Consider the following 18161-nt stretch of genomic DNA (forward strand, 5'->3'; position numbering starts at 1 on the left):
TTCTTCAGCTCGTACTAGTGCTAGTTGAATCGATCATAGAATCGTAGGACTAGAAGGGACCTTGAGAGGTCTTCCAGTCCAGTCCTCTGCACTCAAAGCAGGACTAAATATTATTTAGACCATTCCTGACAGGTGATTTTCTAACCTGCTCTTAAAAACATTTAATGATGAAGATTTCACAATCTCCCTAGGCAATTTATTCCAGTGCTTTACTACCCTCACAGTTAGGAACTTTTTCCTTTTGTCCAACCTAAACCACCTTGGCTTCAATTTAAGCCCATTGCCTCTTGTCCTATCCTCAGAGGTTAATGAGAATTTTTCTCCCTCCTCCTTGTAAAAACCTCTTATGTACTTGAAAACAGTTATCATGTCACCACTCAGTCTTCTCTTCTCCAGATTAAATAAACCCATTTTTTTCAATCTTTCCTCATAGGTCATGTTTTCTAGAACTTTAATCATCTGTGTTGCTCTCCTTTGGACTTTCTCCAATTTGTCCACATCTTTCCTGAATTGTGGTGCCCAGAACTGGATGCAATACTCTAGTTGAGGCCGTATCAGCGTGGACTAGAGTGGAAGAATTACTTCTCATGTTTTGCTTACACCACTTCTGCTAATACCTCCCAGAATGATATTTGCTTTTTTTTTTTGCAATAGTGTGACACTGTTGACTCATATTAGTTTGTGATCCACTCTGACCCCCAGATCCCTTTCTGCAGTACCCTTTCTTAGGCAGTCATGTCCCATTTTGTATATGTGCAATTGATGTTCCTTCCTAAATGGAGTACTTTGCATTTGTCCTTTTTGAATTTCATCCTATTTACTTCAGACCATTTCTCCAGTTTGTCCAGATCATTTTGAATTTTAATCCTACCCTCCAAAGCACTTGCAACCCCTCCCAGCTCAGTATCATCTGCAAACTTTATAAGTGTATTCTCTATGCCATTATCTAAATCATTGATGAAGATATTGAACAGAACTGGACCCAGGACCAATCCCTACGGGACTTTACTCGATATGCCCTTCTAACTTGACTGTGAATCACTGATAACTACTCTCTGGGAATGATTTTCCAACCAGTTATGCACTCACTTTATAGTAGCTCCATCTAAGTTGTATTTCCCTAGTTTGTTTATGAGGTCATGTGAGACAGTATCAAAAGCCTTACTAAAGTCATACCGCGTCTACCGCTTCCCCCCTTTCCATCCACAAGGCTTGTTACCCTGTCCAAGAAAGCTATTAGTTTGATTTGACATGATTTGTTCTTCACAAATCCATGCTGACTGTTACTTATCATCTTATTATCTTTTAGTTGTTTGCAAACTGATTGCTTAATTATTTGCTCCATTATCTTTCCAGGTACTGAAATTAAGATGGTCTCTGCAATGTGTAGAGGAGAGATTAGGGTTACACTTTTTTTTCTCTGAGCAAAGCTTGTACTCCACCATGTCTTCCAGAGAAGTTTGCAGCTCCATCAAATGCACAAGCAGCCATCTTTTTGGGGTCCAATTTACAAGCATTTAACTCTTCTAAGATGTGGGTTGTCACAGATGCAGCCAGTATGTCTTCTATAACCTGAATATCTAGAAATGCATCTATTGGCCTACTTCTTAGGATTTACAGTGTCATAAATTAATAATTCATCATCTTCTTGCACTAACAAATTACAATGAAGGTGAGACACGTCCTAGGAGAGAGAATGGTCCTGCAGCAGACTGGACAACAGATATCCGCCTCTCCTGTACCAGCAGCTGTAGGTGGAGACTCTGATCAGGAGCCTCATGGGCCCAAGACAGCAGCTCTATCAGGTGAACTGAAAGGGTGACTCCTTTTCAATGAACCACTAAGAGGGGTGTTAAGCTGTGCCCACGGGAAGTTGCCAAGACAGGATTCTTCCCATCAAATCCAAAGGAGACTTATCTATCCACCTACCCACCCTATCTAACTCAACCATACCTTACACCCATGTTTTTATATCTCATCCACCATTATAGTCTCTGTGCACCTTACAATGTATTTCTTCTTCTCAAATGAGACAACCTTTAGCTACCCCATGATATGTTGTCCTATGATTATTCTTCCAATGCTTCACATGTGTTTCCACTAAGCACTTTTGTGTAGCATATGCAAAAAAAATTGGCTCTATCTCTCTGCCCTGCCACACACAGAGATCTCTTGCTTGACAGCCTTCCTATAAGATAAAGAGAACAACTCGTGGAAAGATTTATTTCCAGATTGTTTGCTCAACACTAACAATGAATCTAAATCCATCATGAATGGCCTCCCTAAGAGAGAATCCCCTAAGGGCCATGAGATTTAAACAAGGAAATGTCAATGATGGATTTCGTAACAATCAATCTGATCATGTTTAATGCAGCTAGCTTGAGAAGGTCCCCCTCCACTCCTTCCTGCCAGGCATATTAATATAAAGAGAATGGAAAAACAAACTAGTCTGTATGCAAGAAAGGGGACAGAAATGTAGTGACTGCTGTATCTAATGGTGTAAGAGGCTTAGACCAAATGCACCTAGGTTAGACCTTTTATAGCATTATTAAATTTTGAGAATCTAAAGTTTCCGAAAGGCATGGAAGTAGAAATGAATACGGTGCTTACAAATAACTGGACTAAGCACTGGGAGTAAAACCAAATTTAAAGATTCCCAAGCTGGTTTCCTAGAAGGAAACCAATGTCAAAAACCACTTCAGGGCTGCCTACACAGCAGGTACAAATGTACTTCTAGTGTTGCCCCATATACCAGGAATGGACTGCGTGTACTTCCAATAAGGGAGATAGGATGCTGCTGCAGTTCAGGCAGTAGACTAGGACTCAGAAGACCTGGGTCCAGTTCTTGACAGTGCCACAGACTACTTCTTTACATATTTTATGTTGTATGCTTGAATCTGGGGGACAAAATTTCCAACTCCCAGCCACACGATAGATTTCTTATCCACGTTGTGAATGTTGATTGCATATTCTGCACTTGTTCCACCTGCAGAACTTTCACCGATGCCAATGGCAATTTGCATCCAAAACTACAGTAGCACATATGATAGATCAATGCTACATTGTGGATCCAAGGATAATTTTGCCCCTAATCAAAGACTGATTCGAAAGCCTGAACCTTCCTATCCACTACTTTCATCCTTTCATCTCTTCACTGTCACTAGTCTGCAAGAATTTACATCATTACTCACTTTTAAACTGTAGGGAAAAGCGCAGGATTGGGAGTCAGGAGGAACTGATTATAATCCAGAGGTGGGCAAACTATGGCCCGCGGGCCACATCCGGCCCACAGGATCATCCTGCCCGGCCCTTGAGCTCCCAGCCAGGGAGGCTACCCCCGGCCGCTCCCCTGCTGTCTCCCCTCCCCCGCAGCCTCAGGTTGCCACGGGGGCAGTGCAGCTTGCACCCACCCACTTACTAGGCTTTCCAATAAGCCTGTCCTGCCATTCTGAGTGGCATGGTAAGGAGGCGGGGAGCGGGGGGGTGGAGGGTTAGATAAGGGGCAGGAGGTCCTGAGGGTCAGTCAGGCAATGGGGAGCAGGAGGCGGTTTGATAGGTGTGGGAGTCCCGGGGGGGGGCAGGGAGCAGGGAGCAGTTGGATGGGGCAGGGGGAAGTCAGGGAACAGGGAACAGGGGGAGTTGGATAGGCGTGGGAGTCCTGGTGGGGGAGGGGCTGTCAGGGGGCGGAGGTGTGGATAGGGGTTGGGGCTGTCAGGGGACAGGCAGCAGGGGGGGTTGGATAGGGGGTCGGGTCCTGGGGGGGCAGTTAGGGGTGGGGGATCCTGGGAGGGGGCGGTCAGGGAACAAGGAGCAGGGGGGTTGGATGGGTCAAGGATTCTGAGGGGGGCAGTCAGGGGGCGGGAAGTGGGAGGGGGTAGATAGGGGCAGGGGCCAGCCTGTATTGGGAGGCACAGCCTTCCCTACCCAGTCCTCCATACAGTTTTGCAACCCTGATGTGGCTCTCAGGCCAAAAAGTTTGCCCACCCCTGTTTTAATCCTTGCTCAGCCACTGGCTCACTGTGTGTAGCCTTTCTGTTTCCTTGTGTTCAGAAATATACATATCACAGGGGTACCATGCGGGTTGATCAGTTAATGTCTCTGCAATGTTCTGAACATATCAAGCACTATAAGAATAATAAATTTTATTAAATATAATCTCTTTTTATCTGTCACTGTATGTTTCATCGCTTTTCTAGTTTGTACATCCCTTGTCCATACTTCTCTCTGAGCTGCTGTTACCAACTTTGTAAAGTGTAAGGCTTTATTTTGCCTCATGATGAATTGTTTGAAAATAGTAATGAAGAGCATTATAGTTTGCATCATAATGAACACATGAAGGAACCACAGACAGCAGGCCCTAAGCATAGACTCCACAGCTGAGCTATCTGGGTTTTGTTGGGTCTGAGAAGGGAGGTGACAGGCAGAATCATTTGCTGTAAAGATGTGAGGAGACAGATGACTTGGAGGCAAAATGTCAGCAATTCCAAAACAATTTGGAAAGTAAGCAGCAAAATAGAGAGACAGAGTCAAAAATCGATTGCCCACTAGATGGCACTGCTGCTGCACTGGAACTATTCGATGGACAAGGACCATCAGGACTCTGAGAGTGATATACCAGAACTATACTTTCAGAGACAGAAGGCCTGCTTAAACCTGGTGTGAATGGGTGCAACTTCATTGAGCACATCTGCTTACATAAAAGTTTGAATTTGGCCCTTAGGACAGAGAGGAATTACAAAGAAAATAAATTTGGACAATAGCACGCAGGGCAAAAATGACATGTGAATTCAGAGTTGTTGTAACTACGGTGATCCTGGGGTATTAGAGAGACAAGGACGGTGAGGTAATATCGTTTATTGGACCAACTTCTGTTGGTGAAAGAGACAAGTTTTCAAGCTTTACACAGCTCTTCTTCAGGCTCGAGCTCTGTGTAAGCTCAAAAGCTTGTCTCTCTCACCAACAGAAGTTGGTCCAATAAAAGATTACTGTGACCAAGAATTTGGCTTCAGTTTCCTGAAGCATCTTGTAGCACTTTAAATGAAATGTTTGCAGAAAAGTCTCGGAAGGGGTTTCAATTCAGAGAAATTATAACTTGTTTAATTGGACATAAAAAGAGTGGTGATAGTATCAGGACCCTTTGGAATGCTTAGAGTAGTAATTAGTTTTAAAAATAAAGACTTACTTTAATAATAATTTAAATTAGAAAATTCAGTAAGGATGGCCATAGGGTGATGTAATTTCACTTCCTGTGGGGAATGACTAAGCAAAACCCCATAGAAATACATTGGAGCCCTTAGGAGTTGTCATAAATATAAAGGGAAGGGTAAACCCCTTTAAAATCCCTCCTGGCCAGAGGAAAACGCCTCTCACCTGTAAAGGGTTAAGAAGCTAAAGGTAACCTCGCTGGCACCTGACCAAAATGACCAATGAGGAGACAAGATACTTTCAAAACCTGGGAGGAGGGAGAGAAACAAAGGGTCTCTGTCTGTCTGTCTGCTGGTCTTTACCGGGGATAGACCAGGAATGGAGTCTTGGAACTTTTAGTAAGTAATCTAGCTAGGTATGTGTTAGATTATGATTTCTTTAAATGGCTGAGAAAAGAATTGTGCTGAGTAGAATAACTATTTCTGTCTGTGTATTTTTTTTGTAACTTAAGGTTTTGCCTAGAGGGATTCTCTATGTTTTGAATCTAATTACCCTGTAAGGTATCTACCATCCTGATTTTACAGAGGGGATTTCTTTACTTCTATTTACTCCTATTTCTATTAAAAGTCTTCTTGTAAGAAAACTGAATGCTTTTTCATTGTTCTCAGATCCAAGGGTCTGGGTCTGTAGTCACCTATGCAAATTGGTGAAGCTTTTTACCAAACCTTGTCCAGGAAGTGGGGTGCAAGGTTTTGGGAAGTATTTGGGGGGAAAGACGTTTCCAAACAGCTCTTCCCCAGTAACCAGTATTTGTTTGGTGGTGGTAGTGGCCAATCCAAGGACAAAGGGTGGAATATTTTGTACCTTGGGGAAGTTTTGACCTAAGCTGGTAAATATAAGCTTAGGAGGTTTTCATGCAGGTCCCCACATCTGTAACCTAGCGTTCAGAGTGGGGGAGGAACCTTGACAGGAGTATATGAGGATCTCGGATAAGAAGCAGCTAGGGGTCATCTACAGATCAGCTAAGAGAAACCCCATAGGAATACGTTGCAGCCCATAAAAATATATGGGACTTCTGGTAAAGTCCTGGGACCGTCTAGAACCTTGTTGACAGTACTAGAACCCAAGATGGTGGCAGAGGAGGAGTTAACTTTGATGGACATATGCTAATACTGGAAAGCTGATTGGCTGAATTACAATAATTATGTTAATGGCTAAGCTTGAGCAAGCAAACAGTATATAAGAGTGAGAGCCAACAGGCTAAACCCTGTAGTTGGGGATAGTAGTGGGACCAGACCGTAAAGAAGAACAGAAGCTCTGGTAGCAGGGGATCGTAATGGGACCAAGGCCTGAAAGGAGAATAGAAGATACACTTACACAGAAGAAGCCATCCGAGAAGCAGCAACAGAACCCTGCAAGGCAGAGAGCTGCTGGAAGAGTGGCCCTTGCAGCAGCTCAGAGTTACTGGGGCAACGGCCGCTTCTGCCACCCCGCCAGCAGAGGGCTGCCACAGCAGCCAGCCCAGCAGCTCACAGGCCTCTGTTTCTCTCTCACCCGAGGAGCCGTTTTACCTCAGGCGCAGCCAGCGACCGCAAGCAGTAGCGAACAGCAGATGGCGCTCACGAAATACGAATCTGACAGATCAGGAGGACTGATCCAGAGATGAGTCAGAGGGATTTCAGGAAGCCTCTGTAAGTTTAACCTTCTTATGTTTAATACCCTGGAGTGTATGGGTTTCAAGTGTAAATAAAGCTGAATGTCTGTGGTCTGAGTGAGATCTTCCCCCTACCCGTCTAGTAATCGCCCGGCCAGCGCTTACTGGATGTGTAGTATTAAGTGTTTAGTGTTTAATGTTGAAAGCTTACATGTTTAATGGTTATCTTATTACATGTCCTAAAGTGATAAGTTTAGCGGTTGTATTGTTCTAAGGTATAGAGTATTAAGTGAATAATTACATTGTGTTATGTGTCCCTTTATTTGATGCGCCGCTTCATTCTTTCGTTGTAACCCTTGTCATTTCTCTCTATTCTTTTACTGTCACCATTTACTTCTTAATAAATATTATTCCTGTTTCAAAAAGTATTACTGCTTACTTGTCTATTCCTCATCCTGTATCTGTGCCCTTTCAAGGGTCAGCAAGGCTAGCTTGCTTCCCTGGCAATTCCCTTAGGGCAGTTCATCATCTTGATTACAAGGTTAGATAAATCCATAGAGCAATTGAATACAAATCTTCTCGTAACATTATCTCACCCACCTTGTCTGTCTAATATGAATTCAGAGACAGACATCAAATTGTGATTGCTATAGCAAGTGGCCTAAACTCTTGTTTTCTGCAAGTTGTAATTAAGTTACTGAGTATTTTACTTTTCATCTTGGGCCTGGGGCTTAATAGTATTAAAGACATCAAGATTTTGTAACCTAATTCAAGGGCTATCATTTGCATCTGAAACTCTGCAGAATGCCCCTAATAGATGGCACAGGTAGCACGGCCTGTAGTTCAGGTTGCCTGACACTTTGTCAGAAAAATCAGTTTTCAGTTCCTTATAACTTTGCCAAACTTTATCTGTTTGGACTGAAATCTTAACTCAGTATATACTGAAGACTGTGAAAAGAGAAAAATATATTTTTCTATTAAAAATTAATACAAAAATGTGACAAATTTAACTCCATTTAAAAGCACTCCACAATTACTCAGCGGCTCTGCCTAAGCGAAAGTCTGTGCAGGTTAGAATGACACTTAATTGGATTTGATTTGTTCCCATACTCCTCTTTTCTAATGGAATTACTTTATTCACATGTTCTCACAACACATTTCTGCTGACTTACTGTACAATGCATTGTTTCCAACTTGCAATGTGGTTCTTCTCTGTAGTCATATTAATCAAGGGCTCTCTGCCAGATAGTGTTATAGGACACTTAAAATACAATTGCAGCAAGTTGCCATACTATAAAATATACTTCATATAACCAAAAATAGCTTTCCCAGAAATCTAACATAATTGCAAGTGAGGAAAAAGTGGTCTGAATGCTCTCCAGGACAACTGCAGTATTAACACACAGTCCATCCTATGAAAAGGTTCAAGAACCGCTGCTCTGTGCAGAAGTTTGGAGTGCAATTACCACGTATGTCCACTAGATGGTGCAAAGAAATTAATCATTAGAGGGCCCGCTCCCATTTAAGCACCTAAAAGTGGTCACAAGTGTCACATTAAGAATTCCTGGGTGCTGCTGAGCTCCTCTGAAAATATGGCTCATATAATACACTATGCCAGGACTGTGGCATAGGGGAACTGGGAGGTGGTGAAGGGGAGGTGTTCTTTTCCTAATGAATCAAGATGCTTCCCTTCTGACTAAATCTCTGCCTCCAGTCCCAAATTACCATGATTTTATATGTATATTACACTTGACACTGCAGATTGTGCATTCTGCATAGTAAATATTTCAGATACACTATTGCCATGTCACAGATCTCCACTCTTGTAGCAATGCATTTGGGTAGTTTGTCAAGAATAAGCCATTGGTCCCAATAATACTTTTATTTTATGTAGCACCTTTTTCATCCAAAGGCTTTATGAACACTGTGCCCAACTCATTGTTGCTCCCCAGCTGCTTTGTACAGGCTCTGCAGGCACAAAGAGGCTGTAGAGCAGACATAAGCCCCTCTGAGGAATAACAAGGTCTCAGGAGGCTTTTCTACTAAAGGAGCCACTAGTGCAGGGGCATGATAGGAAGTTTCTGGCTCAGTCAGAGGCTGACAAATAGTGAACAGAAGGCCGGAGATGTAGGAAAGGCATATCAGTGCATATCATATGACAGTAGGTCCGAGGGATCCCCTACTCTATGTCAGGGGTTGAAACAGCTTCCAGCCACCCATAATAGGAAAGACACAAGTCACCTCTGATCTGTCCTTGCACCGGCCCTAGCACCAGGGACTACAAAAGTGCTACAATTGAGTATTCCCCGGATGTGGAACTACTTTTACAGGAACACTCACAGGCTTGAAACCCAGCACATCCTTCAGTGCTTTGCTAAATTGGGGCCTCAGCAACTTGCCTGGACAGAGAGCCATTAGCAATGTATCTCCAGCTAGCAAAGATGCATAGAGACAGGCCACACCTGGAAACATTACACCCAGGTGGGGTTCATCCAGGATTTCTTTATAGATTTTTAAAATGGTGAAAAATAAACTATGAATCATTCACATATGTTTGCTGCACAATGATACAATGGTTCGTTAGCTAAGCGTAGGGCTTTATCCCAATCCCTTTGCTTTCTTTCATACCTACAGTCCCTTTCTAACAGTTTTAAATGGAACCAGCAGTGACTTTTCACTGTAGAGTATTTCCAAAGCAGCACAGCTCCTATTCCCATTCCAAATAACTACTGAGATCAGCGGTTGGCTGGGGCTGATTGAGGGACAGTACTGATCAGTGAAAAAGAGCTGCCCTTACAAGTGGCACAAGCACTTTCACGGTGGTTTCCCCATTGGAATGAAGGAGCGATTTGTGGTGTTTTCCTTCCGTCTCAGGCCCTGTGTGACCTTGCTACTTTTCAGTGGTTGCCACTGCAATAGCTTTAATCTTGCCCCGGCAGGTGTTCTTGCAAGAATTTTCTAATTGCTGCCCTAATCCCTACGTACTGTGGGCGTTGTACTCCTAATAAGCGTGCAGCTCAATGAATGGTTCCCCCGGTCCTTAGAGTGCTTTTCAGGGCAGCTGCACCCATTCTTAAAAACAGCGACAGAAAAGTGCGGTGACCAAATGGGCAGTCAAGCTAAAGGGAGAAACTGCCACTTTTTACAAGCAGGGTGGGAAGCAGGGTCCCATGCCTGGTGTCTTCCCCTTTAGCTGTGACTTGTTTGGTAGTCGGAGCTGCTAGTAGGACATGGACCCAGGAGGCCCTGACTCCTGCTCCTGTAGCAATACATTAATTTCAACTGTAAGAGCATCCATTTTAAACCTGATACATCTGGAACTATAGAAAATGGGAGGGACTTATTTTTTATTGGCATCCATTGTGAAGCAGAGTTTCAAACGGCCACACACGCATTATGGCATTACCTGGGCAGCACATGGTTACAGGTCCTTTCAATATGCAAACATCATTCACAAAATAATGCTTGGTTCTGATCTAGCACTTTCCATATTCAAAGCACTGGATCAACATGAACTAATTAACCCTCTGGCATAGGAAAGGGTTACCCTATTGTACAGATAGGGAAATGGAGACATAAACAAGTCCCTAACTCGCCCTCCACTTCCTCTTCCAGATCCTCGGATGGATTGTGGCATCCTGCAGTAAACCCCATGGGAGGGGAGCAAGGAGGGCAGAGGGCCCAGATCCTCAGAGGTATTTAGGTGCTGACTCCCATAGAAATCAATGGGAGTTAGGCACTTAAATACCTTTGAGGATCTGGCCAAAATCTCTGAGATTCAGCTCAAAGAGTTTCTCCGAATTCTTCTACTTGGCGCTTGCCCCAAACCCCGTGGAAGAAACTAGGGGTTGGCGCCAAACTCTGCCATTCCTCTAGGTCACCTCTGACCCATGGGATCCACTGGAAGCACAAAGCTAGCCTCAGTGAATGTATACTTCTGTACAGGATCCAGGCACCCACACAGCTTTCTCCAGCTCCCGGAGACTGCAGTTCCCATTAAGCCATGTTACTATGGTTTCCCCACCTTGGTGCAGCTGTTTTAATAAACAGGTTTGTGTTCTGTCTGTCAATGAAGTGTCACATCTCCACTAGCGCAAAGCAGCCCTATAGATGGCACAGGTGGCCAGGCATAGATCATCACTTCCATGTAGGAGCAAGTTCCAGGGGCTCCTACACTGCCCCTCTCCCTGCAGCCTGTGTTGGAAGCATGGCCGGGGGAAGTGAGCGTGACTTGGGATTCCCTGCGCCCAACAATTCCTGTATGGATCCCTTGGATCAATGCACCGCTGGCCAAGGTGAAGGTGGCTGAAAGGAGAGCTGGCTGGAAATTTTCTAAATGGGAAATTCAATACTTTAAAAAGGAACACGTTTTTCTCAAGAAAGGGACCTATTTGCCAACCTGCTGGACTAAAATTTGCTTTTAAAAACCACTGCCCCGTTGCCCCTAAGTCAGACTCTGCCCACCTTGTCTGTAGCTGGGGCCAAGGGCTACAGTGGTGTTTAGGGAATTTTCACAGTGGTGTTTAGGGAATTTTCACAATGCTGCTTGGCAAAGGTGAGATAAATTATACAAACTACAACCTGGAAGATGAAAAATAGAAATACTCACATTTTCTGCAAATCCTCCCCTGCTTAGAGAACTTCAGTCTGAACTGTACCCGTTTTTTTCCAGGGACAGTCCTGATTTTGCATGAACATTTCACCTCACTTTCCTGATAATTGGGAATTTCAAAGAATAGTGCCACTGTGTGTATTTTAATATGCTGAATAAATGTGTGTTTAGAATGTGTGAGAAGGTAATTACCAGATTCCTCACAGACTGAGGAAGCTAGATTAAGTCAATTGATATATTTAGGCTTGGAAGGGTTAGATTTTCATCAGCAGGAGTTGATAAACGTTCATTTCGCCATACCCACACATATTGATGAAAAAATATTTCAATCAATAGTAATCAAAATATACAAAGAAAAATGCTGCTTGAGATCCTAGAGTTAAAATCCAGTGTTTTAGACTTTTGAATTAGGCTTGTTACAAATGGATTAGAGAATAAATAGTAAAAACAGGGTATAATTTGTTGATATAAGGATATTTACTTTATACATTTTGACATATTGATACTGTATGTTAACGGTTTATGAAGTTTTAAGTTTTTGAATAGCAATGTGTACAGTCATTCAATAATTGACTGGACAAACCTGCACCACCCCATAATTTCACACAACTATGAAAATTTAAAACTAAAATCTAAAAAAAAGATGAAAAGTAAATACTGATATTATCCATCAAAATTATAAACAAATAAAAATCAAATTCTGCCAAGCCTCAATATATTGATCCAGATCAATTCCTTCTTCACTGAGAAAATACTGTGGATTTCCATTATTCATATGCAATATTTATGGCACAGCCTTTTATTTTCAGCTTCAGAAATATTAACTCCAACACAAAAGAACCAACAAAACTAAAAACCATGCCAGATCTAAAATAGATCTTGTTGATTAATCTTATGAGAGCTTGTCTACAACCCTGGAACGTTAGGTTCCCCTGCTAAACTGGTAGTCAGTTCAGAAGAGGTACTGCAGAAATACTGTACACAGAGTAGAGCAAACTCCTTGTAGCCTTATAACTGCTGCTTTCAAGTAGATCCTCACATTTGACAAGATGTTGCCTGGCTCTTTTGTCTCTGTAACTGAAATTGAATTGTAAAATTTGAAGTATACACATATTTAAATTTTTTTCTAACACAACATGTATTAGGTGAAAAATCAGATTCCTGGGAAGGGGCATATCACAGGACAAGCTGGATTTAGTGCTTTGCAATGATTTGTTTTTATCTCTGCACTATACTATCCTGCAAAAGAGCACGAGCACTTTGGCCTCAATCCGACCTAGGGTACATCATTATGTACATGATGAATGCGCCCCGTGCGTAGTTCCTTTGAAGTCAATAGGATAATTCACAGTTGTCATAAATATAAAGGGAAGGGTAAACACCTTTAAATCCCTCCTGGCCAGAGGAAAAACCCTTTCACCTGTAAAGGGTTAAGAAGCTAGGATAACCTCGCTGGCACCTGACCAAAATGACCAATGAGAAGACAAGATACTTTCAAAAGCTGGGGGGAGGGAGAAACAAAGCCTCTCTCTCTGTCTGTGTGATGCTTTTGCCGGCGACAGAACAGGAATGGAGTCTTAGAACTTAGTAAGTAATCTAGCTAGATATGCGTTAGATTATGATTTCTTTAAATGGCTGAGAAAATAAGCTGTGCTGAATAGAATGGATATTCCTGTCTGTGTGTCTTTTTGTAACTTAAGGTTTTGCCTAGAGGGATTCTCTATGTTTTGAATCTGATTACCCTGTAAGGTATTTACCATCCTGATTTTACAGAGGTGATTCTTTTACTTTTTTTTCAATTAAAATTCTTCTTTTAAGAACCTGATTGCTTTTTCATTGTTCTTAAGATCCAAGGGTTTGGGTCTGTGTTCACCTATGCAAATTGGTGAGGATTTTTATCAAGCCTTCCCCAGGAAAGGGGGTGTAGGGTTTGGGAGGATTTTTTGGGGGGGACAGATGTTTCCAAGCGAGCTCTTTCCCTGTTATATATTTGTTAGACGCTTGGTGGTGGCAGCAATAAAGTCCAAGGGGAAAAGGTAAAATAGTTTGTACCTTGGGGAAGTTTTAACCTAAGCTAGTAAAAATAAGCTTAGGGGGTTTTTCATGCAGGTCCCCACATCTGTACCCTAGAGTTCAGAGTGGGGAAGGACCTTGACAACAGTGCATAAAGTTTAGCACCTGCGTAAGTCTTTTGACGAGCAGGACATTTGTTTGGACACTGAGGCCAAGATCCTCAAAGGTATGACGTCGCTTAACTCCCATTGAAATCGGTATCTCTGACTGGGCCCGAAAGCCTCACTTTCTACTGCCCTGCAGCCTGTAAAGTCATTTATACTGGTGCAAAATGAGTGTAAAATGCTACTTGTGATTCCAAATCAGATTCACCCTTTCATTCAGATACAGAGTGTTTGTACTGCTGTAAATAACTTCACAAGATGCAAGACAGAGACTCAAGCCTTAGGTAATGAAATGGTTGAGGCAGACAAAATGCCCTTTTAAAGCGACCTCTGTTGGACAGGCTTGGACTATATGATTATTTCCTGACAACAGGAAACTGCCTGTAGACTGACTAGACTGGGTTCACTTAGAGACAGTATGAGGATCAAGGGCATTCTGTGCTTAAGTTAACCAATGTCTTTTTAATATTATCCCCAAATGAACCAAACAATAGGTTATAGTTCTTGATGAGAAGTTTCACTGAAGAGTCTATAACTCTTTTAAAGAGCAGAAACTCCATTCCATTCTCACCCTAATAATAGAGAGAAACTTTCACTCTAAAGTCATCTTACAAAAGAGACTAGGTATAGATAGCATGTGTTTCAAGTTCTGGATAGCTTTAAGCCGGCTCTTTGATTTTAATCTTTGAACATGTTGTTCTATAGAGAAGGAGCTGGAAAGGACAGTGGACGATTCATGTGATTCAGATTAACTATTACTGGTATACTGACGTAGTGGGATGCGCTGCTTCTTGACAGGATGTGTGCAAATATGAGAATACCTAGACATGCCACAGCTCTTTGCTGATACAAAAAAGACGGAAAATAACCTTAGAAGCATCCCTATGAGAAATCAGGAAAAGTTTCACAACCTAGATGAAGCTGGTGCCAACAGTTCTCTAGGTGAAGCAAGTGGCTAAAATAGCTGGCCCAACAGCCATATACATACATGGACAGACACACACACACATAATCATCATCTCAATATTTGCTACCTCCTTACAACCCAGCAGCCATTTACTTTTAGCATCCCCCTAATCAGACTTGGGATTAGTTACATTCTGTAAACTAACACTTGGACTATCAGTATGGTTGCAACAGCGGCTACTACTAACACACCTGCAGTTACTGAAGTCAATGAGAGTATGTCTACCCTGCACCCTAAGCCTGGGCTCTGACTCAAGTTTAAGCCTAAGCCTCCCCCTTCCATCCACACACAAATCAGTCTGACTCGGGTCAGCAAATACTCAGGACTCAGATCCTAGGACCTTGCTGCAGGGAGTAAGTCAGACCCCAAGTCCTGATCGGACTCAGGTCCAAGCCCTGTCATTTTGCAGTGTGGATGTAGCTCAAGCTGCAGACCCAAGTCAAGTCTGTGTAGTGCAGCATGGACATGTTAGCACAGTTGCGAGACCCAGCTCCAGAATTTGTAAGCCCATGTTTACAATGTAGTGTCGATGCTCAAGCGCAGGCTTGGAAACATTGAGTCCACAAGCTCGGGTCCTACTGCACAGTAGTGTGCAGTGTAGACATACCCTGAGAGATTTGCTGTTGTCTTCAGTGAGGAGAGGATTTGACCCTTCATCTTTAACCAGCATGTGCAGGAGAGGAAGAAGAGAAGACACTATTAGCAACATCATTAGCTGGGAGAAACACTACAGTGACAGTGTGCAGAGCAGATGATGGAACGTTCCTGTCATGCAGCGCACGTAATAATCCAAAGGAACCTACTATGTCTGTGGGAGTATGACAGAAGTGGCAACTACATAAATTTCTTTCCCATTTTCATCACATAAAACTTGTCTAAGGACAAGCTTTATTTTACAGTAGCTGACTTTACACATAAGCTAAGGAAAGGGAGAGAGAGAGAGGGAGTATTTTATTCCTGAGGGCATTCTGCACCAAAAAATTCAAGAGTCCGTGCACAGTATTTTAAAATTCTGAAAAATTCTGCAAGTTTTGTCAATAAATAAATGCAGAGGCTCCAGCATGGCAGTGGGGAGCACAGGCCACTGGCTGCACAAAGGTGGGAGATCACCCTGCAGACCCCCCACTCCCTAGACACAGACTCAGCAGTGAGGCTATATCTGACCTTGACAGCACAAGGCCTAGGCCTGCCCCAGAAACACCGTGGGGCCCTGCCCCTCTTCGCCAGGTGCAGGGCAGGCAGGCTCAACCAGGCATGATCCAAATATGGAGGGGCTCAGTTTGGGGGCGGGATTCAGGTGTGGGGTGAGAGGATTCTATGTGGGACAATCTGAGTGCAGGCAGCTCAGTGGAGGGTTTAGGTGTGGGGAGATCTTGCTGCACAGAAGCTCGGGGGTGGGGGAGGTGTACAGGGGCAATGGCACTCTGCAGGGGCTTCCAGGTGAAGTGGTTGGGGCTCAGCAGATGGGCATGGGTGGTGGGGAAGTGGAGCTTGGTGGGGGTCTGGGGTCAGTGGCATGGGGGTCTGGATATGCAGGGGGTAGGGATTTGAGTGCAGGGAACTCAGTGAGGGGTGGTCTCCGTGCAGGGGTGAGAGTCCGGAGGCAGGGAGTCTGAGTGAATAGGTGGGGGTCTGGAGGCAGGGGGCTGAGTGAATGGAGGTTCCAGATTCAAGGGTTGAGGTTCAGTGTGGTGGGGTCCGGGTATGGAGGGCTGGGGGGTTTTGGATGTACTGGGTGATGCTTGGCGGGGGTGTCTAGGTAGGAGGTCAGGATGTACAGGGGGTTGGATGGATGCGGGAGCATATCCCCGTACAGTGACCCCCTCTCCCCACAGCTGAGGAGCAATGGGGGCAGGAAGCAGGGGAAGATGCTGAGCTTCCTGTGGCTGCAGGAGATTTCTGGGGGTGGGTCTGATGCAGCCCCAGCCACTCTTTGCATGGGAAACGGAAGTCCAATCCTCTCCTGCCCCGACAAGACTAGCAGTTGATCCTTGCTCAGGGTAGGAGCCACAGGCTGGGGTGTCCCCACCCCCATGGTGATTTACCTCGCTGCTTGTTGCTCCGGGTTCCTGAAACTATGCACTTGCGCTGCTAGGGAATGGTGTGTGACAGCTCTTGCAGCTTCCCTTTGCTTCCCTGTCAGAAAGTTATGTTTCTGCATGGAAGCAAAGAAATCTGTGGGACATATGGAATTCTGTGCACATGCAGTGGTGCAGAATTCCCCCAGGAGTAGTACTTCAAGATAAAAATAATCAAAACTATGCACAGAATAATGTGTGAAAAGCTAGAAATACAGAGTTGAGTAAACTGAAGCTTTATTATACAGTGTGGTAAAATACCAGTACTTCTCAGTAGTATAGGTGAAATTTAGGAAGTGTGGGGTCTTTAGTTCAACCTCCTCAAATCTTTTAAACAGGAGTCACATGTGAAAAGGAAATGAAGGTCAATAGCTGTGTACGGCCCCAAGGGTCCAGCTACAAAGGCCAGAAAGGAAACTACAGCTGGCATTAATACTGCTGTCAACTCAGAATGAAGAGAGTATAAAAGAAGAGATGCCAAAAGGAGAATTTGAACTTACATGGTTTAGAAATGCAAATGGAGCCAGGTAAGGCAAAGACACTAGCCCTTCACTTTTTTTTAAATGAAGACAGCATGCTCTGAGAGAGTTTTGCTCAAGTAAGGGCAAATATAAAGAGCAAGGTCTCACTGTAATAAAATAGGCATTGTCCTAGTCAGAGTATGGGAATGTGAAATACAACAATTTGGGTCAAAAATCATGGTTACAATTAGGCAATGGGCAGTTATAAAGGAGCAGCATGTATATAATTTAGTCCAGAATAAGGATCACAGTCAAAGGTTAGTTTTTCTGATGAGAAATTATGGAATATAGTCAAACCTAAGATTAAACTGGGTAGCATTCCTGAATATGAAAACCTATATACCAATTATAAACTTCCATTGTACCTTTTAATTGCAAAACTCAGTATTTGAACACTGGGAGGAGCAGGCACATGCCTTTCTTAAGTATAAATTGTACTAAGAGGTGGGATATAAAATTTATGCCTGGTAACAGTCAGCTTTAGCATACTTGTACTCTTCAACACGGTTATGAGCACATCAACTGCTTCAAGAAACACAAAATATTAAAATATATTCTGGCAAATCAGTGAAGGAAGAATTTAGTTTCAAACATTAAAATAGATCTGGGTATTTTAAATCTTCCTAAAGTGTGATCTAGGATCACAAAGTATTTTTCATTTTTTGGCATTTTAAGAGTACATTATTGCTATATTTATTGTTATTGAAAAATAAATTTCCTGGATGGAAGATAAAATAGCTATAGAAATTGGATATTAAAACCTGAAATTGTAGAAAGCACATTCCCTTCATAGTGCTATGTGTAAATACATTCAATGTTTTACTTAGAGAGACTGGATAGCTTAATCCCACACAATGAGAAACAAAACTCATCTAGCAGATGGTAAAGCCTGCAATTTGTCTTTGCCTAATAAATAAAGTAATGGTGAATGATTTTACAAAATTATGGCTCATCAGGGAATTTCAGTGCGTGACAACATCTATTAAACTGAAAGTACATCCCGGGGA

The sequence above is a fragment of the Caretta caretta genome, chromosome 9 (genome assembly GCF_965140235.1).
Source record: "Caretta caretta isolate rCarCar2 chromosome 9, rCarCar1.hap1, whole genome shotgun sequence".
NCBI classification, from domain to species: domain Eukaryota; kingdom Metazoa; phylum Chordata; order Testudines; family Cheloniidae; genus Caretta; species Caretta caretta.